Genomic DNA, 13465 nt, shown 5'->3' with positions numbered 1-13465 from the left:
TAGCATCTTTTAGGAAATAAGACAAAAACCTCTCATAGTCTTTAAAACTGGTTCTGGGTCCCAACTCATGTTTATTTGGAGTATTTCCTTTTTGATGTGAAACTGAATGTTTAGTTAAGAAACAAACATTATCCAGTAAGTCAGTATTGGGAGATTTGGTTTTCTAGTAGACTGCACACAGACCTGACTCTTCTGAGCTTTCTTAAATGAATCTAAGAAATGTGTTCCAAAATCCACAACTCTGATGCTAACTTCACTTCCGGCGTAATGTGAGAGGCAGCCTTGAACATTCTGGGAGAGAGTTTAATGGAAAAAGAATTAGACGGTCAGAAGCAATGAAACAATTACAGTGTTATTCTCACTGTGTGTCTCTCACTAGTCTCTCTGTCTCTGTCTGTGTCTCTGTATTCCTCTCTCCTACACACACACACACATACACACACACACACACACACACACACACACTCACAAACACATACAAACTGCAAGGGTCCTGAATTGAAAAGTATTTGATTCATGATCCAACTTTGACTTAAACCTCTAATCCCAATGTAATATGGAAAATCACAAGTTGTGTTGTTTCAGTTGATGTTCCTTATCATCAGTCCACAGAGTCACAACAGGACCCAGATGCTGGCCTTGAAACTCTAAAGATGGGAGCTTATCTTTCTCACTACATATGCTATTATCATCCTTCCTGTTTACAGAATCCCACTGATATAGCCCATGATATATGATCACAATATAGCCAAGAGGCTGGCACCTCTCTAAGAAGTCTCTCTCATCTTCAAAGAACCAATATCGGTTGCACAAATCTAGAATTGTCTCCAGGTAAGGAGATAAGACACTGCCTTGCGCCCTATGTCCAACCTAAAGCACCCTGGGTTTGCAGGATTCTGTTTTGGTGGCAGGGGTGTGGGGGGATCCTTGTTTGTTTTTCTGTTTTTGTTGTTACCAAAACTCCATGCAGAACATACATCTGCAGAATGCATTTTGTCCGTGTGTCATTGGAAGTGAAAACACACCCCTTGAGATCATACCACAGGATGTGACCATTTGGTAGCTTGGTAGGTACTTTGAAAAAAAAAGGATATTGATTATGTGAAACTTGAAATTTAAAAAATATATTGATATCCCCCTGGCGATAAGCAAAGAGACACACTGTTGGTGGTGTTCTTCTATCAGTCAGAGGCAGGGCAGGCAGCAGTCCTTTGTTCATCCTAGCTTAATGCCTGGCTTGGTGGCCAATGCTGTTTTATCCCTAGGACACATAAAAAAAAATCAAATCAAATCCAGGCAGTATCAGAGGAGGAAGATAGACAGAGACCTGCCTTCTATCATGTCAAGTGGTGCTATCAGGAAAAGACATACAGACCTGCCCTCTACCTCATGGTATGGATGGGCCATAGACACTGTAACCCACCTACCACCATGCAGCACAATGAGGGAAGAGGAAGATAGAGATCTGTGGACCACAAGCCTTCCCTCCAGCACACAGCACAGGTGGGCTGTAGACACCTGCTCGGTGACATGTCCCCGAGCACTGATAGAGAATGTCACCCTGGATCCATAGCTACTCAGTGGCAGGGGTCAGTGTTATGTTCACGACTCATATTACCACATGTCTCTAGTGAGAGAACATGAGGACATCTCTGGCCAGGGAAGCCATCAGGGACCAAATAGATGTCCAGGGGCTATACAGAACTGGCCCCACCCCTCACTGGCTATGATGCTCTGGAGAGCTGTCCTCCCCTCTCACCTGTGACAGCACTTGGCAAAGCCCACCCTAAGCCTTGTCCAGATAGCAGTGAGCTAACCCCAAGGACAAGCGTGTCAGAGAGCTGCCTTGTGGTGGCACAAGAGCAGAGGTTATAGCCCCCTTCATTACTCCAGCAGCCAGAAAAGCTGCCTCCAGGATCATGAGCATTGGAGAGCTAGCCCTGCCCCTCACCAGGTGTAGCACTGTCGGGAGAGTGAGCCCTGAACCTTGCCTGGACAGTATAGCAGAGCTGACCCTGGTAATGGGGGCACAGGTGAGCCAGTCCTGAGGGTGTGAGCTGAGAAGAGGTGATCCCACCACTTATCTCCTAGGATGTGACTGGAGGAGGGTTGGAGGTGGGGTTGACCTCTGCACCCTCATCCCTCACCAACTGAGTCAGTCAGGAGAGCTGGCCATGGGGTCATAAGCGCAAGTGAGATGTCCCTGCTCCTAACCAGATGAATAGTAGCAATTCCACAGTGTATGTATACCACATTTTCACTATCCATGTCTCAGCCTACGGGCATTTTTTTAATTGGTGCATAATTTTAATAATAGAGTAATATACACTGAAGAATATGTTTTAAGATTTTAATTCTTACATATTTATTATATTTTTTTATTTGTATTAGATATATTCTTTATTTACATTTCAAATGTTGTCCCCTTTTCTGTCATCTACTCTTCTTGGGTGTATTAGTTTCTTTTTGTTCTAGGGCTTTCAGGTGTGCTGTTAAGCTGCTAGTGTATGCTCTCTCCAGTTTCTTTTTGGAGGAACTCAGAGCTGTGAGTTTTCCTCTTAGCACTGTTTTCATTGTTTCCCATAAATTTGGGTATGTTGGGCCTTCATTTTCATTAAATTCTAAAAAGCCTTTGATTTCTTTCCTTATTTCTTCCTTGACCAAGATATCATTGAGTAGAGCAATGTTCAGCTTCTGTGTGTATGTGGACTTTCTGTTGTTTTGTGGCTATTGAAGACCAGCCTTAATCAGTAGTGATCTGACAGGAGGTATGGGATTATTTCATTCTTCTTATATCTGTTGAGGTCTGTTTTGTGACCAATTATATGGTCAATTTTGGAGAAGTTACGGTGAGGTACTGAGAAGATGGTATATTCTTTTGATTTCGGATGAAATGTTTTATAGATATCTGTTAAATCCTTTTGGTCCATAACTTCTGTTAGTTTCACTGTGTCTCTGTTTAGGTTGTGTTTTCCTGATCTGTTCATTGATGAGAGTGGGGTGTTGAAGTCACCCACAATTAGTGTGTGAGGTACAATGTGTGCTATGAGCTTTAGTAAAGCTTCTTTTATAAGTATGAATGTTAGAATAGGTTTTGTTTTCTATTTCTGGAGAATCCGTTGGAGATTTTAGTTGGGAATGCATTGAACATGTAAATAGCTTTTGGTAAAATGGTCATTTTAATGGTATTAACTCTACCAATGCATGAGTGTGGAATATCTGTTTTCTAGTACCTTTATCTCCTTCCTCGGTGGCTCAAAGTTTTTGTTGTAAATGTCCTTCACTCCTGTGGTTAGGCTTTTTCCTAGGTGTTTTCTTTTCTTTGAAGCTATTGTGAGTAGGAGTAAGTCCATGATCCCCTTCTCTGTGTGTTTGTTGTTGGTGTATAGAAAAGCAGTAGATCTGTACAAGTCGGTTCTGTATAAGGCCACATCACTGAATCTGCTTATAACTTCTGGAAACTTTCTGGCAGAATTTCTGGGATTTCAGGTGTACAATACCATGTCACCTGCAAATAGAGATGGTTTGACTTCTTTCCCTGTTTGCACCACTTCAGTTTCCTTCTCTTACCTCATTGCTCCAGCACTGCTTTCAGCAGGATTTTGAAAAGGAGTGAGGTAGTGACAGCCCTGCCTGCTTCCTCACATCTGTGGAACTCTTTCAACATCTCTCCATTTAGGATGGCATTAGCTGTGGACTTCTAGGCATAGCTTTTATTATGCTGAGTTCTGTTTTCTTCACTCCTACACTCTGTATGACTTTTATTATGAAAGAATGTTGGATTTTTGTCATAGGCCTTTTTTTGACTTCTATTGAGATGATCAAGTGATTTTATCTTTACATACATTTACCTGGTTTATTACACTTATTGACTTGTGTATGTTGATCTATCCCATTATCTGAGGGATAAAGTCAACTTGATCATGGTAGATAAACTTCATGCATGCCTGTATTTTATTTTCAAGCATTTTGTTAAGTATATTTTAATCTATGTTCATCAAGAATATTGGCCCGTAGTTTCCATTTTATTTTATTTCATTTTATTTTGGTGATGTTATTGTGCATTGAACTGATTTTAGTATTAGAGTAATCCTGGCTTCTCAGAAGGAATTTGAGAGTGGTCTTTCTGTTTCTATTTCTTAAAAAGTAATTTAAGACAAAATGGCTGTAGATCTTCTTTGAAAATCTAGTAGAATTCTTCTGTGAATCTATCTGGACCTAATTTTTTTTTTTTAGTACAAGCTTTTTATTACTATTTTAATCTCCTCATTTTTAATGGGCCTGTTTAGGTGGTTGACTTCATCTTGGTTTAATTTTGGTGGTTTGGCTGAATCTAAAGTTCACTTTTTTTGTTTTTGTGGTTGTTTTTTTTTCCCCCGTCTTAATAGAATACAGACTTTTAAAGTTCTCCCTATGATATTATCAACTTATTTAGGGTCTGTTGCATTGTCTTTTGGTAGTTTCTGTTTCTATCATTTGGTACCTCTCTTTCTTTACTTTGGTTGCGTTAAACCAAAGATCTATCAATCTTTTTTATCTTCTTAAAAAAACAGCCAGCTCTTAGATTTGTTGATTCTTTATATTGTTCTTTGTTTCCATTTCATTAATTACTGCTTTAATTTTAATTATTTTTACCATCCACTTGGTTTGGATTTAGGTTGTTCTTGCTTTTCTAGAATTGTAGTTGTATCATTAAGTCCTTTGTGCTATTTCTGATTTTTTTAGTGTAGGCACTTAGAGCTCTAAATTTCCCTCATAAGTCTGCTCTCAATGTGTCCCTCCCATAGGTCTGTGTTGTTTTCATTTAGTTCCAGAAACAGTTTTATCTCTTTCTTTCTTCTTTGATCCACTCATCATTCATTAATGCCTTGTTTCATCTCCATGAGTTTGTGTGTTTACCAGGGGGCTTGTTTCTTGTCAACTTTAAGTTTTATTTCATTGTGGTCATATATGCTATACAGAGTTATTTAAATATGTTTAAATGTGTCAGTATTTTTTCTGTGTCCCAGCATGTGGATATTTTAGAGATGCCCCCATGTGCTATTTCAAAGAATGTATATGTACCCTTTAGTGTTTAGGTGAATACAAATATTTTTGTAGATAACCCTTATGTCTATCTGATGATATATGATGCCAATTAATTATGATGTTTCTCTGGGAATTTTTTGTTGTTGTTGTTGTTGTTTGTTTCTGTTTTTGTTTTTGCCCAGATAACCTGTCTATTGAAGAAAGTGGAGTGCTGAAACCATCTTCTATTAATGGATTCATGTTAATCTATGTCTTTAAATCCAGGAATGAATGGGGTGTGGGGAGTGGGTGCCAATTGTCTAGGTAATATTCACTGCTAGGTGTAGGAGGACAGATACTGACTTGATCTCTCATATTTTTGGTACTTTTGCAACCAGATCTGGGCACGTAGAGTTCTTTTATTAGCTCTGTGTCTGACATAGACCGAGCATGTTGGGGCAAATAATATGCAAACTGGGTTGGGCCTGGAGGCTGGAGATGGTTGAGGTAGGAGGACGTCAGGTGGACAGAGGAAACTGCACTGGTACGCAGCATTTATGTCTGTGTCGAAGACTGTAGTGTGGGGTAGAAGCAGCTAAGTGGGAGGTTAGACTGGGAGGGACCTCTGGGGGAAGCAGGCAGGAAGGATTCTAGCAGAAGATTAAAGGTTTGTTGCCATGTAAATGGGGGGAGCAAAGTAGACTGGGCACTGGATATGGGGCCCAGGCTAGATGTGCTACATTGGGGAGGATGGGCAAACCCACTGAGCTAGACCCTGGAGATGTGCAGTGGCTGGCTGGGTAGAGAGACTACCCAAGACATTTAGTTACAAGCTCCCTAAAGATATGTAAGACATTTTTTTTCACCATGATCAAGTAGACTTCATCCCAGAGATGCATAGTTCAACTTATGAAAACCCATCAACGCAATCACGATCTAAAGAAATTGAAAGAAACAGAAACACATGATAATCTCATTAGATGCTGAAAAAGCCTTTGACAAAATTCAACACTCCTTCATGACAAAAGTCTAGGAGAGATCAGGAATACAAGGCCCCTGTCTAAACCTAATAAATGCAATGTACAAGTAAGCCCATAGCCAACATCAAATTAAATGGAGAGAATTTTTTATTAGATATTTTCTTTATTTACATTTCAAATGTTATCCCCTTTCCTCGTTTTTCCTCTGAAAACCCCCTATCCCATTCTCCCCTCCCCCTGCTCACCAACCTACCCACTCCTGCGTCCCTGTCCTAGCATCCCCCTATATAGGGGCAATGAGCCTTCACAGGACCAAGAGCCTCTCCTCTCATTGATGTCCAATAAGACCATCCTCTGCGACATATGTGGCTGGAGCCGTGGGTCCCTCTATGTGTACTCTTTGGTTGGTGGTTTAATCCCTGGGAGCTCTGGGGGGTCAGGTTGGTTCATATCCTTGTTCCTTCTATGGGACTGAAAACCCCTTCAACTCCTTGGGTTCTTTCTCTAGCTCCTCCATTGGAGACCCTGCGCCATTTGAGACTTTTTTTTTTTTTTTTTTGATTTTTGGATTTGGTTTTTTTTCGAGACAGGGTTTCTCTGTATAGCCCTGGTTGTCCTGGAACTCATTCTGTAGACCAGGCTGGCCTCGAACTCAGAAATCTGCCTGCCTCTGCCTCCCAAGTGCTGGGATTACAGGCGTGCGCCACCACTGCCCGGCCTTGAGACATTTTTAAAAGCATAGTTCCAATATCTTCTTGAGGCTGAGGACTGGTAATGCTATAAAGGTATTTCTGTGAGAATCAGACAGAAAATGCAGAAACGGGACAGGAGGGAGCAGGACTTAGTGGGCAATGGTTCACAGAGGTGTGAAAAGAGGGTTGAGGAACTGTAAAGACAGAGGCGGGTGAGTCAGAAGCCTCAGACTCAGAGGAAGTTGGGACCCTGTGCCCAAGGCCACTAACCCAGGGGGAGCAGAGACAGGGGCTGGTCACACATTTCTCTTCCTTCTACACTGGCCACGCCCCTTGATCAGAGAGCCTGGCCCAGCGTGTACAGTGTAAGCTGTAACAGGGAGTTGGGCACTGTGGCTACAGTACCAAAAACCAGATGGAGTCCTGAGCCTCGCCTAGAACTGGGTGACACGGTCATCGTTTCCACAACACGAATCTAAACCAAATTCTACACAAGGCTCTGTTCCAGAGGTCCCGTGGCAAATTAGGCTACTGTTTCCAAAATGTTCTAGGCAGAGCCACCTGAGGCGACTTCAGATAACTCCTGCTGTGCTGCAAGAATAGGGGAAGACTCAGTTCTTATGAGTGGAAGAGGGCTGAGGGCTTCTGGGTAGAGAGCCCCAGTGAGGAAGGAAGCAGCAGACGGGTTTCCCTGTATTCAGACTTGGGTAAGTGGAGCATGTATCCTTATTACATGGTGGGGAATCCTCTGGGTATATGCCCAGGAGTGGTATAGCAGGATCTTCTGGAAGTGAGGTGCCCAGTTTTCGGAGGAACCGCCAGACTGCTTTCCAGAGTGGTTGTACCAATTTGCAACCCCACCAGCAGTGGAGGAGTGTTCCTCTTTCTCCACACCCTCTCCAACACCTGCTGTCTCCTGAATTTTTAATCTTAGCCATTCTGACTGGTGTAAGATGAAATCTTAGGGTTGTTTTGATTTGCATTTCCCTAATGACTAATGAAGTTGAACATTTTTTAAGATGCTTCTCCGCCATCCGAAGTTATGTTCATAGCAGCCCTATTTATAATTGCCAGATGCTGGAAAGAACCCAGGTATCCCTCAACAGAAGAGTGGATGCAAAAAATGTGGTATATCTACACAATGGAGTACTATTCAGCCATTAGAAACAATGAATTCATGAAATTCTTAGGCAAATGGATGGAGCTAGAGAACATCATACTAAGTGAGGTAACCCAAATTCAAAAGGTGAATCATGGTATGCACTCACTAATAAGTGGTTATTAACCTAGAAAACTGGAATACCCAAAACATAATCCACACATCAAATGAGGTACAAGAAGAAAGGAGGAGTGGCCCCTGGTTCTGGAAAGACTCAGTGAAACAGTATTCGGCAAAACCAGAACGGGGAAGTGGGAAGGGGTGGGTGGGAGGACAGGGGAAGAGAAGGGGGCTTACGGGACTTTCGGGGAGTGGGGGGGCTAGAAAAGGGGAAATCATTTGAAATGTAAATAAATTATATCGAATAAAAAAATAAATTAAAAAAATTAAAAAAAAAAAAAAACAGACTTGGGTAAGTGTGCTACAGAGGGTGCCTGCCTGCGGCTCCGATTCGAGAAGACAACAGTTCAAGAACGTCTAAAACACCAGGCAGGCAGGCAGACACACCACCCACGTGCCGCTTTCAAGAAGAAGAGTTTCCTGTTCAAATGGAAGGAAAAGACTCACATCCTTAAGTTCACCCAGTTACAGGTAAAATGATGGTTGAGCACTGATGACCTTCGAAACCACCTGAATAGTCAGGCAAGGTGTAGGACAGCAAGGAGGTGAGACACTGGGGATATATGCTTCCCCACACAAGCCAGCAAGGCAGCACCGCCAACTCCGGGGCTGGCTCCCACGGCATGGGCGGCACGAGTCATTTGCTGACCCTGAGACTATGAAAAGATCGAGATTTTCTGCACCTCAGCAGAATCCATTGCCACTTTACTCAAGTTGCCAGTAATCCTGCCAGGTTCCCTCTTCCTGTCAGGACACAGGCACCTGGGGTGGGGTCCTGAGGTAAATGTGCTGGTGTGGTAACGCTAACTGCAGGGGGTAAGTGGATTCTTTTAAGTCATGGTAAATAAACTACATTTAGTGAGACTAGAAAAGAAAAGGATTGTAAAAAGTCATTGTTCCAACTTGCACCTTCTCTTGGGGAGGGAGATAAATTCAGCAACACTGTTTTGCTGACCTAAATACTCACAATGCCGCCACACCATGAGTGCCAAGTCTCTACCCAAAGCAAGTCTTAGCTGGGGCGGAGGAGCACTTGCAGAAGGCACCCACTTGTCACGAAGGTTTTAATTCATAGATCCCGGTGCCCACATTCATCCCATTGATTTAATTTGCTTTCAAGTTCACGCTTAAAATATAACACAAGCACTGTGAAATTCCTAGGGCATTATTCTTTCTACCACTCTTTAATGCCAGTCTTTAATCTTCCATTCCTGGTTCAAACATAAATATGAGTTATAAGAGAATTACTGATCCCTCAGAACATAGATTTCTAAGCCTGGATACATCCACAGACAAAGGGATTGGTCCATGATACTTGTTCTCAAAATTCATATATATATATATAATCTCCAGCAGCTCCGGAAAAAAGGAAATCAGTAAAGTATTTTTCATAAAGAGTAAACTTTGAACTTTTGGTATTAGTTGTTTTTCTCCCAGAAATACCAACAACTCTGTCCACTTTGATACAAAATAATTGGAGGGACCTCATTCTTTAACGGAAAGAAACTACTTTTCAAGAACTATAATTTTCAGTGTCCCTGGGGAACTTGGAGTTGGAAGCCAAAAAACAGAAGAAATCTCCAAGCTCGGGGAAAATTCTGGCAGGGCCCTTCAGAATGTGGAGCCATGCCTCTGTCTCAGGGGTAAACAGAAAGTCAGGCGTGTTCAGAGCCAGAGAAGACTGGAGTTTCCACCCCAGCTCTTTCAGCACCATTACAGCTAAGGAAGATCAACTTACCAAAAGCCAACAAAAGCCAAACCCCAGCCGCCTGGAGATTCTCCTCAAGTGTGGGTGTCTGAGGGGACGGCTCACCGCAGTTTATCCTGAGCAAAGGGATGTTTGAATTATGAAAAATAAACCGATTCAGATTTTCTTTTGATAGTATTTCACTTTGTAAACCAGCCTGACTTTGAACTCAGAATCCTTCTGCCTCAACCTCTGGAGTGCTGTAACCATGGTCTTGCAACAGTGTATCTAGCCCTCCTATTTCTTTTTATCTTTAGCAAGTACTGAGGGATTAGAATATGAATGATGAGAATATTTTGTCTTTTAAGCAAGATAAACTAAATATTTGAATTCTAGAAACATTGCAACCAGGAGCTGGAGAGATGACTCAGTGGTTAAAGCCTGTACTGTTCTTCCAAATGACCAGACGTTAGTTCCCAATACCCACCTGAAACTGCTTATGCCTGCCGGTAATTCTAGCTCCATGGGATCAGACATCCCTTTCTGGACTGCATGGGCAGATATAAGTATATGATACACATAATCTGTGTGTGTATCTCTCTCTATCTCTCTGTCTTTCTCTCTCTCACACACATACACACACACACACACACCACTTTCCTCTCTCACAAGCAACTGCACTCACTCACAGGCTTGTCTGTTCTGAGGGCAGAGCTAAAGGAGCTGATAGAGTAAATGAAATTAGAATTCAGTAACGAGTGATACTTTTATATTTACATTTCTCATAGAAACTGCAAGTAAACTAACAGATTTGATTCCACTAATCATTTGTAAAGTAAGTAGCCCCAGGGAGACCATCCGTCTAGCTTTCACTTTATCAGACATAAAGCAACACCATTTAAATCACTTCTGATCCACTGGACCCCCATCCCCCACCTGTGAGGCTCCTGGTGTTTATCTTTGATGTGTGTCTGAGTCCTGGAGAGGAACCATTTTCATTGGCAGGGACTGCCTTGGGGTTTGGTGCTAAATATTATCTATTAAATGAGAGGATAGGAAATTATCGATGCAGAGATAAAGAGCAGGAGTGAAGCATTGAGATTGTGGATTACCTAAAGCTGTTGGTTCACTATATACATTAGCAGCAGCCGTCAATCAAGTCAGTGGACTTTCAACTGAAAAGACAACCACTTTAAAGGGCTTCCATGAGCCGCTTTGATGAGCGTGAGTAATGTGTTCGGTTAACAACATAAGTACTGCATTTCCATTATCGGGAGGGTTTTTAAAATTTATTTCCTTAAGCATTATCGAAAGCATCTCCAAGCTGGAGAGGTCTGGAGACTTCCGCAGGTACCATAAAGCCATGAATAATTAAGGCTCAGGTCGCCCCTTCCTTGAGCATTTCCTCTCCAAAAAGGCCATAAATCATTTTGGTAAAAGTGTGTTATTTCTCTAAATCCTGTATCTGAGTGTGGGTCTCTGTGTTTCTGACTCCATGTCTCTGATATGGAGGGACCTAAACCGAGGCTCTGTGCTTACGTCACAGTCATGTGACCATCTCTCCGTACTTCTAGCAAGAGGAAGTTCACCAAAGCAGGTTTCCTAGGAGAGCAAACATCTTCTCCTTTTTTGCCTAAAAGTTCATTCTCTGGGCTCTGACTTGACTTACAGTCACAGAGCTGAGTCTCTCTAATGATTCCTTTCTACAGTAGATGCCACGAGACTGAGACAGCAAATGTAGTCTACCAAGTGCTTGCAGCTTCTGTTTTATAAAATACTCAAGTCTAATCACACATAGCGGTTTAGTCTAGTTCCTATACTCTACAGACTTGGCAGCGTTGTCCCCATGATGCTGGGTTTGCAGGTGTACAAAACAGAAGCATCAGGGGCCATGGAGGTTGGCACCAAGGTTACCAAAAGCTGCTAATAGCACTTGGTGAGTGGCAGGATTGGATTCCCTGCAAGGAGAGCCTGGAAGGCCATTGCATGACGCCATAAATAGGAGGCCTAAGTTGCTATGGAAGCTCTAGAATGCTGGAGATCCACCATGGGAAATCTGCCCAAGAAAAGGTAACCATCCTCTGGATAGCAACATTCTGATCTCTGGACCACACAGCAGTTCTATTCATCTGACCAGTCTCTGTAGACAGAGCTGCTTTTTTTTTAATTGAATATTATCTTCATTTACATTGTCAATGGTAAAACCTTTACCGATTTCTCCCCTCCCCAAAGACCCCCAACCCCTCTTCCCACCCCTGCCTCCAATTATATGCCCCTCCACCCAACCCACTCCCACCCACCCCCATTCCCCTTTGTTGGGGCATCTATGGAGCCTTTACCTGACCAAGGACCACTCCTCCCACTAATGCCCAACAAGGCATTCCTCTGCCACATTTTTGGCTGGAACTATGTGTATCCCTTGGTTGATGGTTCAGTCCCTGGGAGTCCTGGGACATCTGGGTGGCCGAAATCATTGTTCTTCCCATGGGGCTAAAAACCCCTTCAGCTCCTCCAGGCCACCCTCCAGCTCCTTCATTGTGGACCCCACACCCAGTCCAATGGTGGTTGGCTTCTAGCATCTGCCTCTGTATTTGTAAGGCTCTAGCAGGGCCCCTCTGGAGACAACCATGGCATGCTCCTTTTGGTATACACTTCTTGTCGTCCATAGTAATGTTGGGGTTTGGTGACTATTTATAGGATTAATCCCCAGGTAGGGCAGTCTCTGGGTGGCCTTTACTTCAGTCTCTACACCATACTTTTTCTCCCTTATTGCTCCTGTGAGTATTTTGTTCCCTTTCTCAGAAGAACCAAAGCACCCTCTCTTAAGTCTTCCTTCTTCTTGAGCTTCCTGTGCTGGGTGAGTTGTAACTTGTTTATTTTGAGCTTTTGGGCTAACCCAGATGTCCTTCAACAGGGGAATGGATACGGAAACTGTGGTATATATACACAATGGAGTACTATTCAACTATTAAAAACAATGAATTCGTGAAATTCTTAGGCAAATGGATGGAACTAGAGAGTGTCATCCTGAGCGAGGTAACCCAATCACAAAAGAACGAACATGGTTTGCATTCACTAATAGAGTTTCTTTTCAGGACTTTTGTTCACCCAGTCAGGAATGACTTTGTTTACCTGAGGAACAATAGAACTGCCCCCCAAACACCAGGAAATAAAGCAAAATAGTTTTTGTCTGGCACTAAAGAATCTAGACAAGACTTATTTGTTATGAAAGGGAAGTACAATGCATGAGGAAGTTGTACTTACAAAGAATTTTAGTATACAAAAGTATTGCAGATTTAGCATATAAAATTTGTATAATCCAGTTAAATATAAATCCTCTGATTAAATCATAGATTTTTCAGACTGCCTGAAATGGCAAGACCCTACTATTAGAAAATATATTATGAATTTATAAATTTTTAAAGTAAAAAAGTAGAAAGATGTGGCATGCAGATATTTATGTACACACAGCATGGAGTAAATGTCAGAGAAGGGCTCTTCCCCAGGGCTGGGGTGGGACAGTAAAGCTGAAACTTTCAAGTCAATAAAACATCCAAATGTTCATGTGCCTGATAACAGCTCCAATTTACATGAAACTAAGAGAGGGACTGCAAAAAGAAAAAGAATCCATCAATCACTGATGTGCTAGGTGATTTTAATATTACTTTACAATAACTGATAGAGTATATGGAAAGAATCCGTGTAAGTCAGTAAGGCGAGGGAACTGATCAATACTGTCATCCAGCCTGAGCTAGCCAGTGCTCCAGTCACTCAATGTGGAATCACAGCCCACTTCCTTTCAAAGGCAGCTTAGGATATT

The 13465-nt window shown here is 42.3% G+C and overlaps 1 non-coding gene across 1 annotated transcript; it reads left to right on the top strand.

Annotated features, from left to right (window-relative positions):
- The first annotated feature begins 1133 nt into the window (after positions 1 to 1133).
- Positions 1134 to 1274, top strand: LOC127664248 (small nucleolar RNA SNORA48). Its single transcript, XR_007973114.1, has one exon. It is a non-coding gene; the product is annotated as a small nucleolar RNA SNORA48 (small nucleolar RNA).
- Positions 1275 to 13465: the final 12191 nt, after the last annotated feature.

This window comes from Apodemus sylvaticus, chromosome 13 (assembly GCF_947179515.1).
Source record: "Apodemus sylvaticus chromosome 13, mApoSyl1.1, whole genome shotgun sequence".
In the NCBI taxonomy this organism is placed as follows: Eukaryota; Metazoa; Chordata; class Mammalia; order Rodentia; family Muridae; genus Apodemus; species Apodemus sylvaticus.
This window is presented reverse-complemented; position numbering and strand designations above follow the sequence as displayed.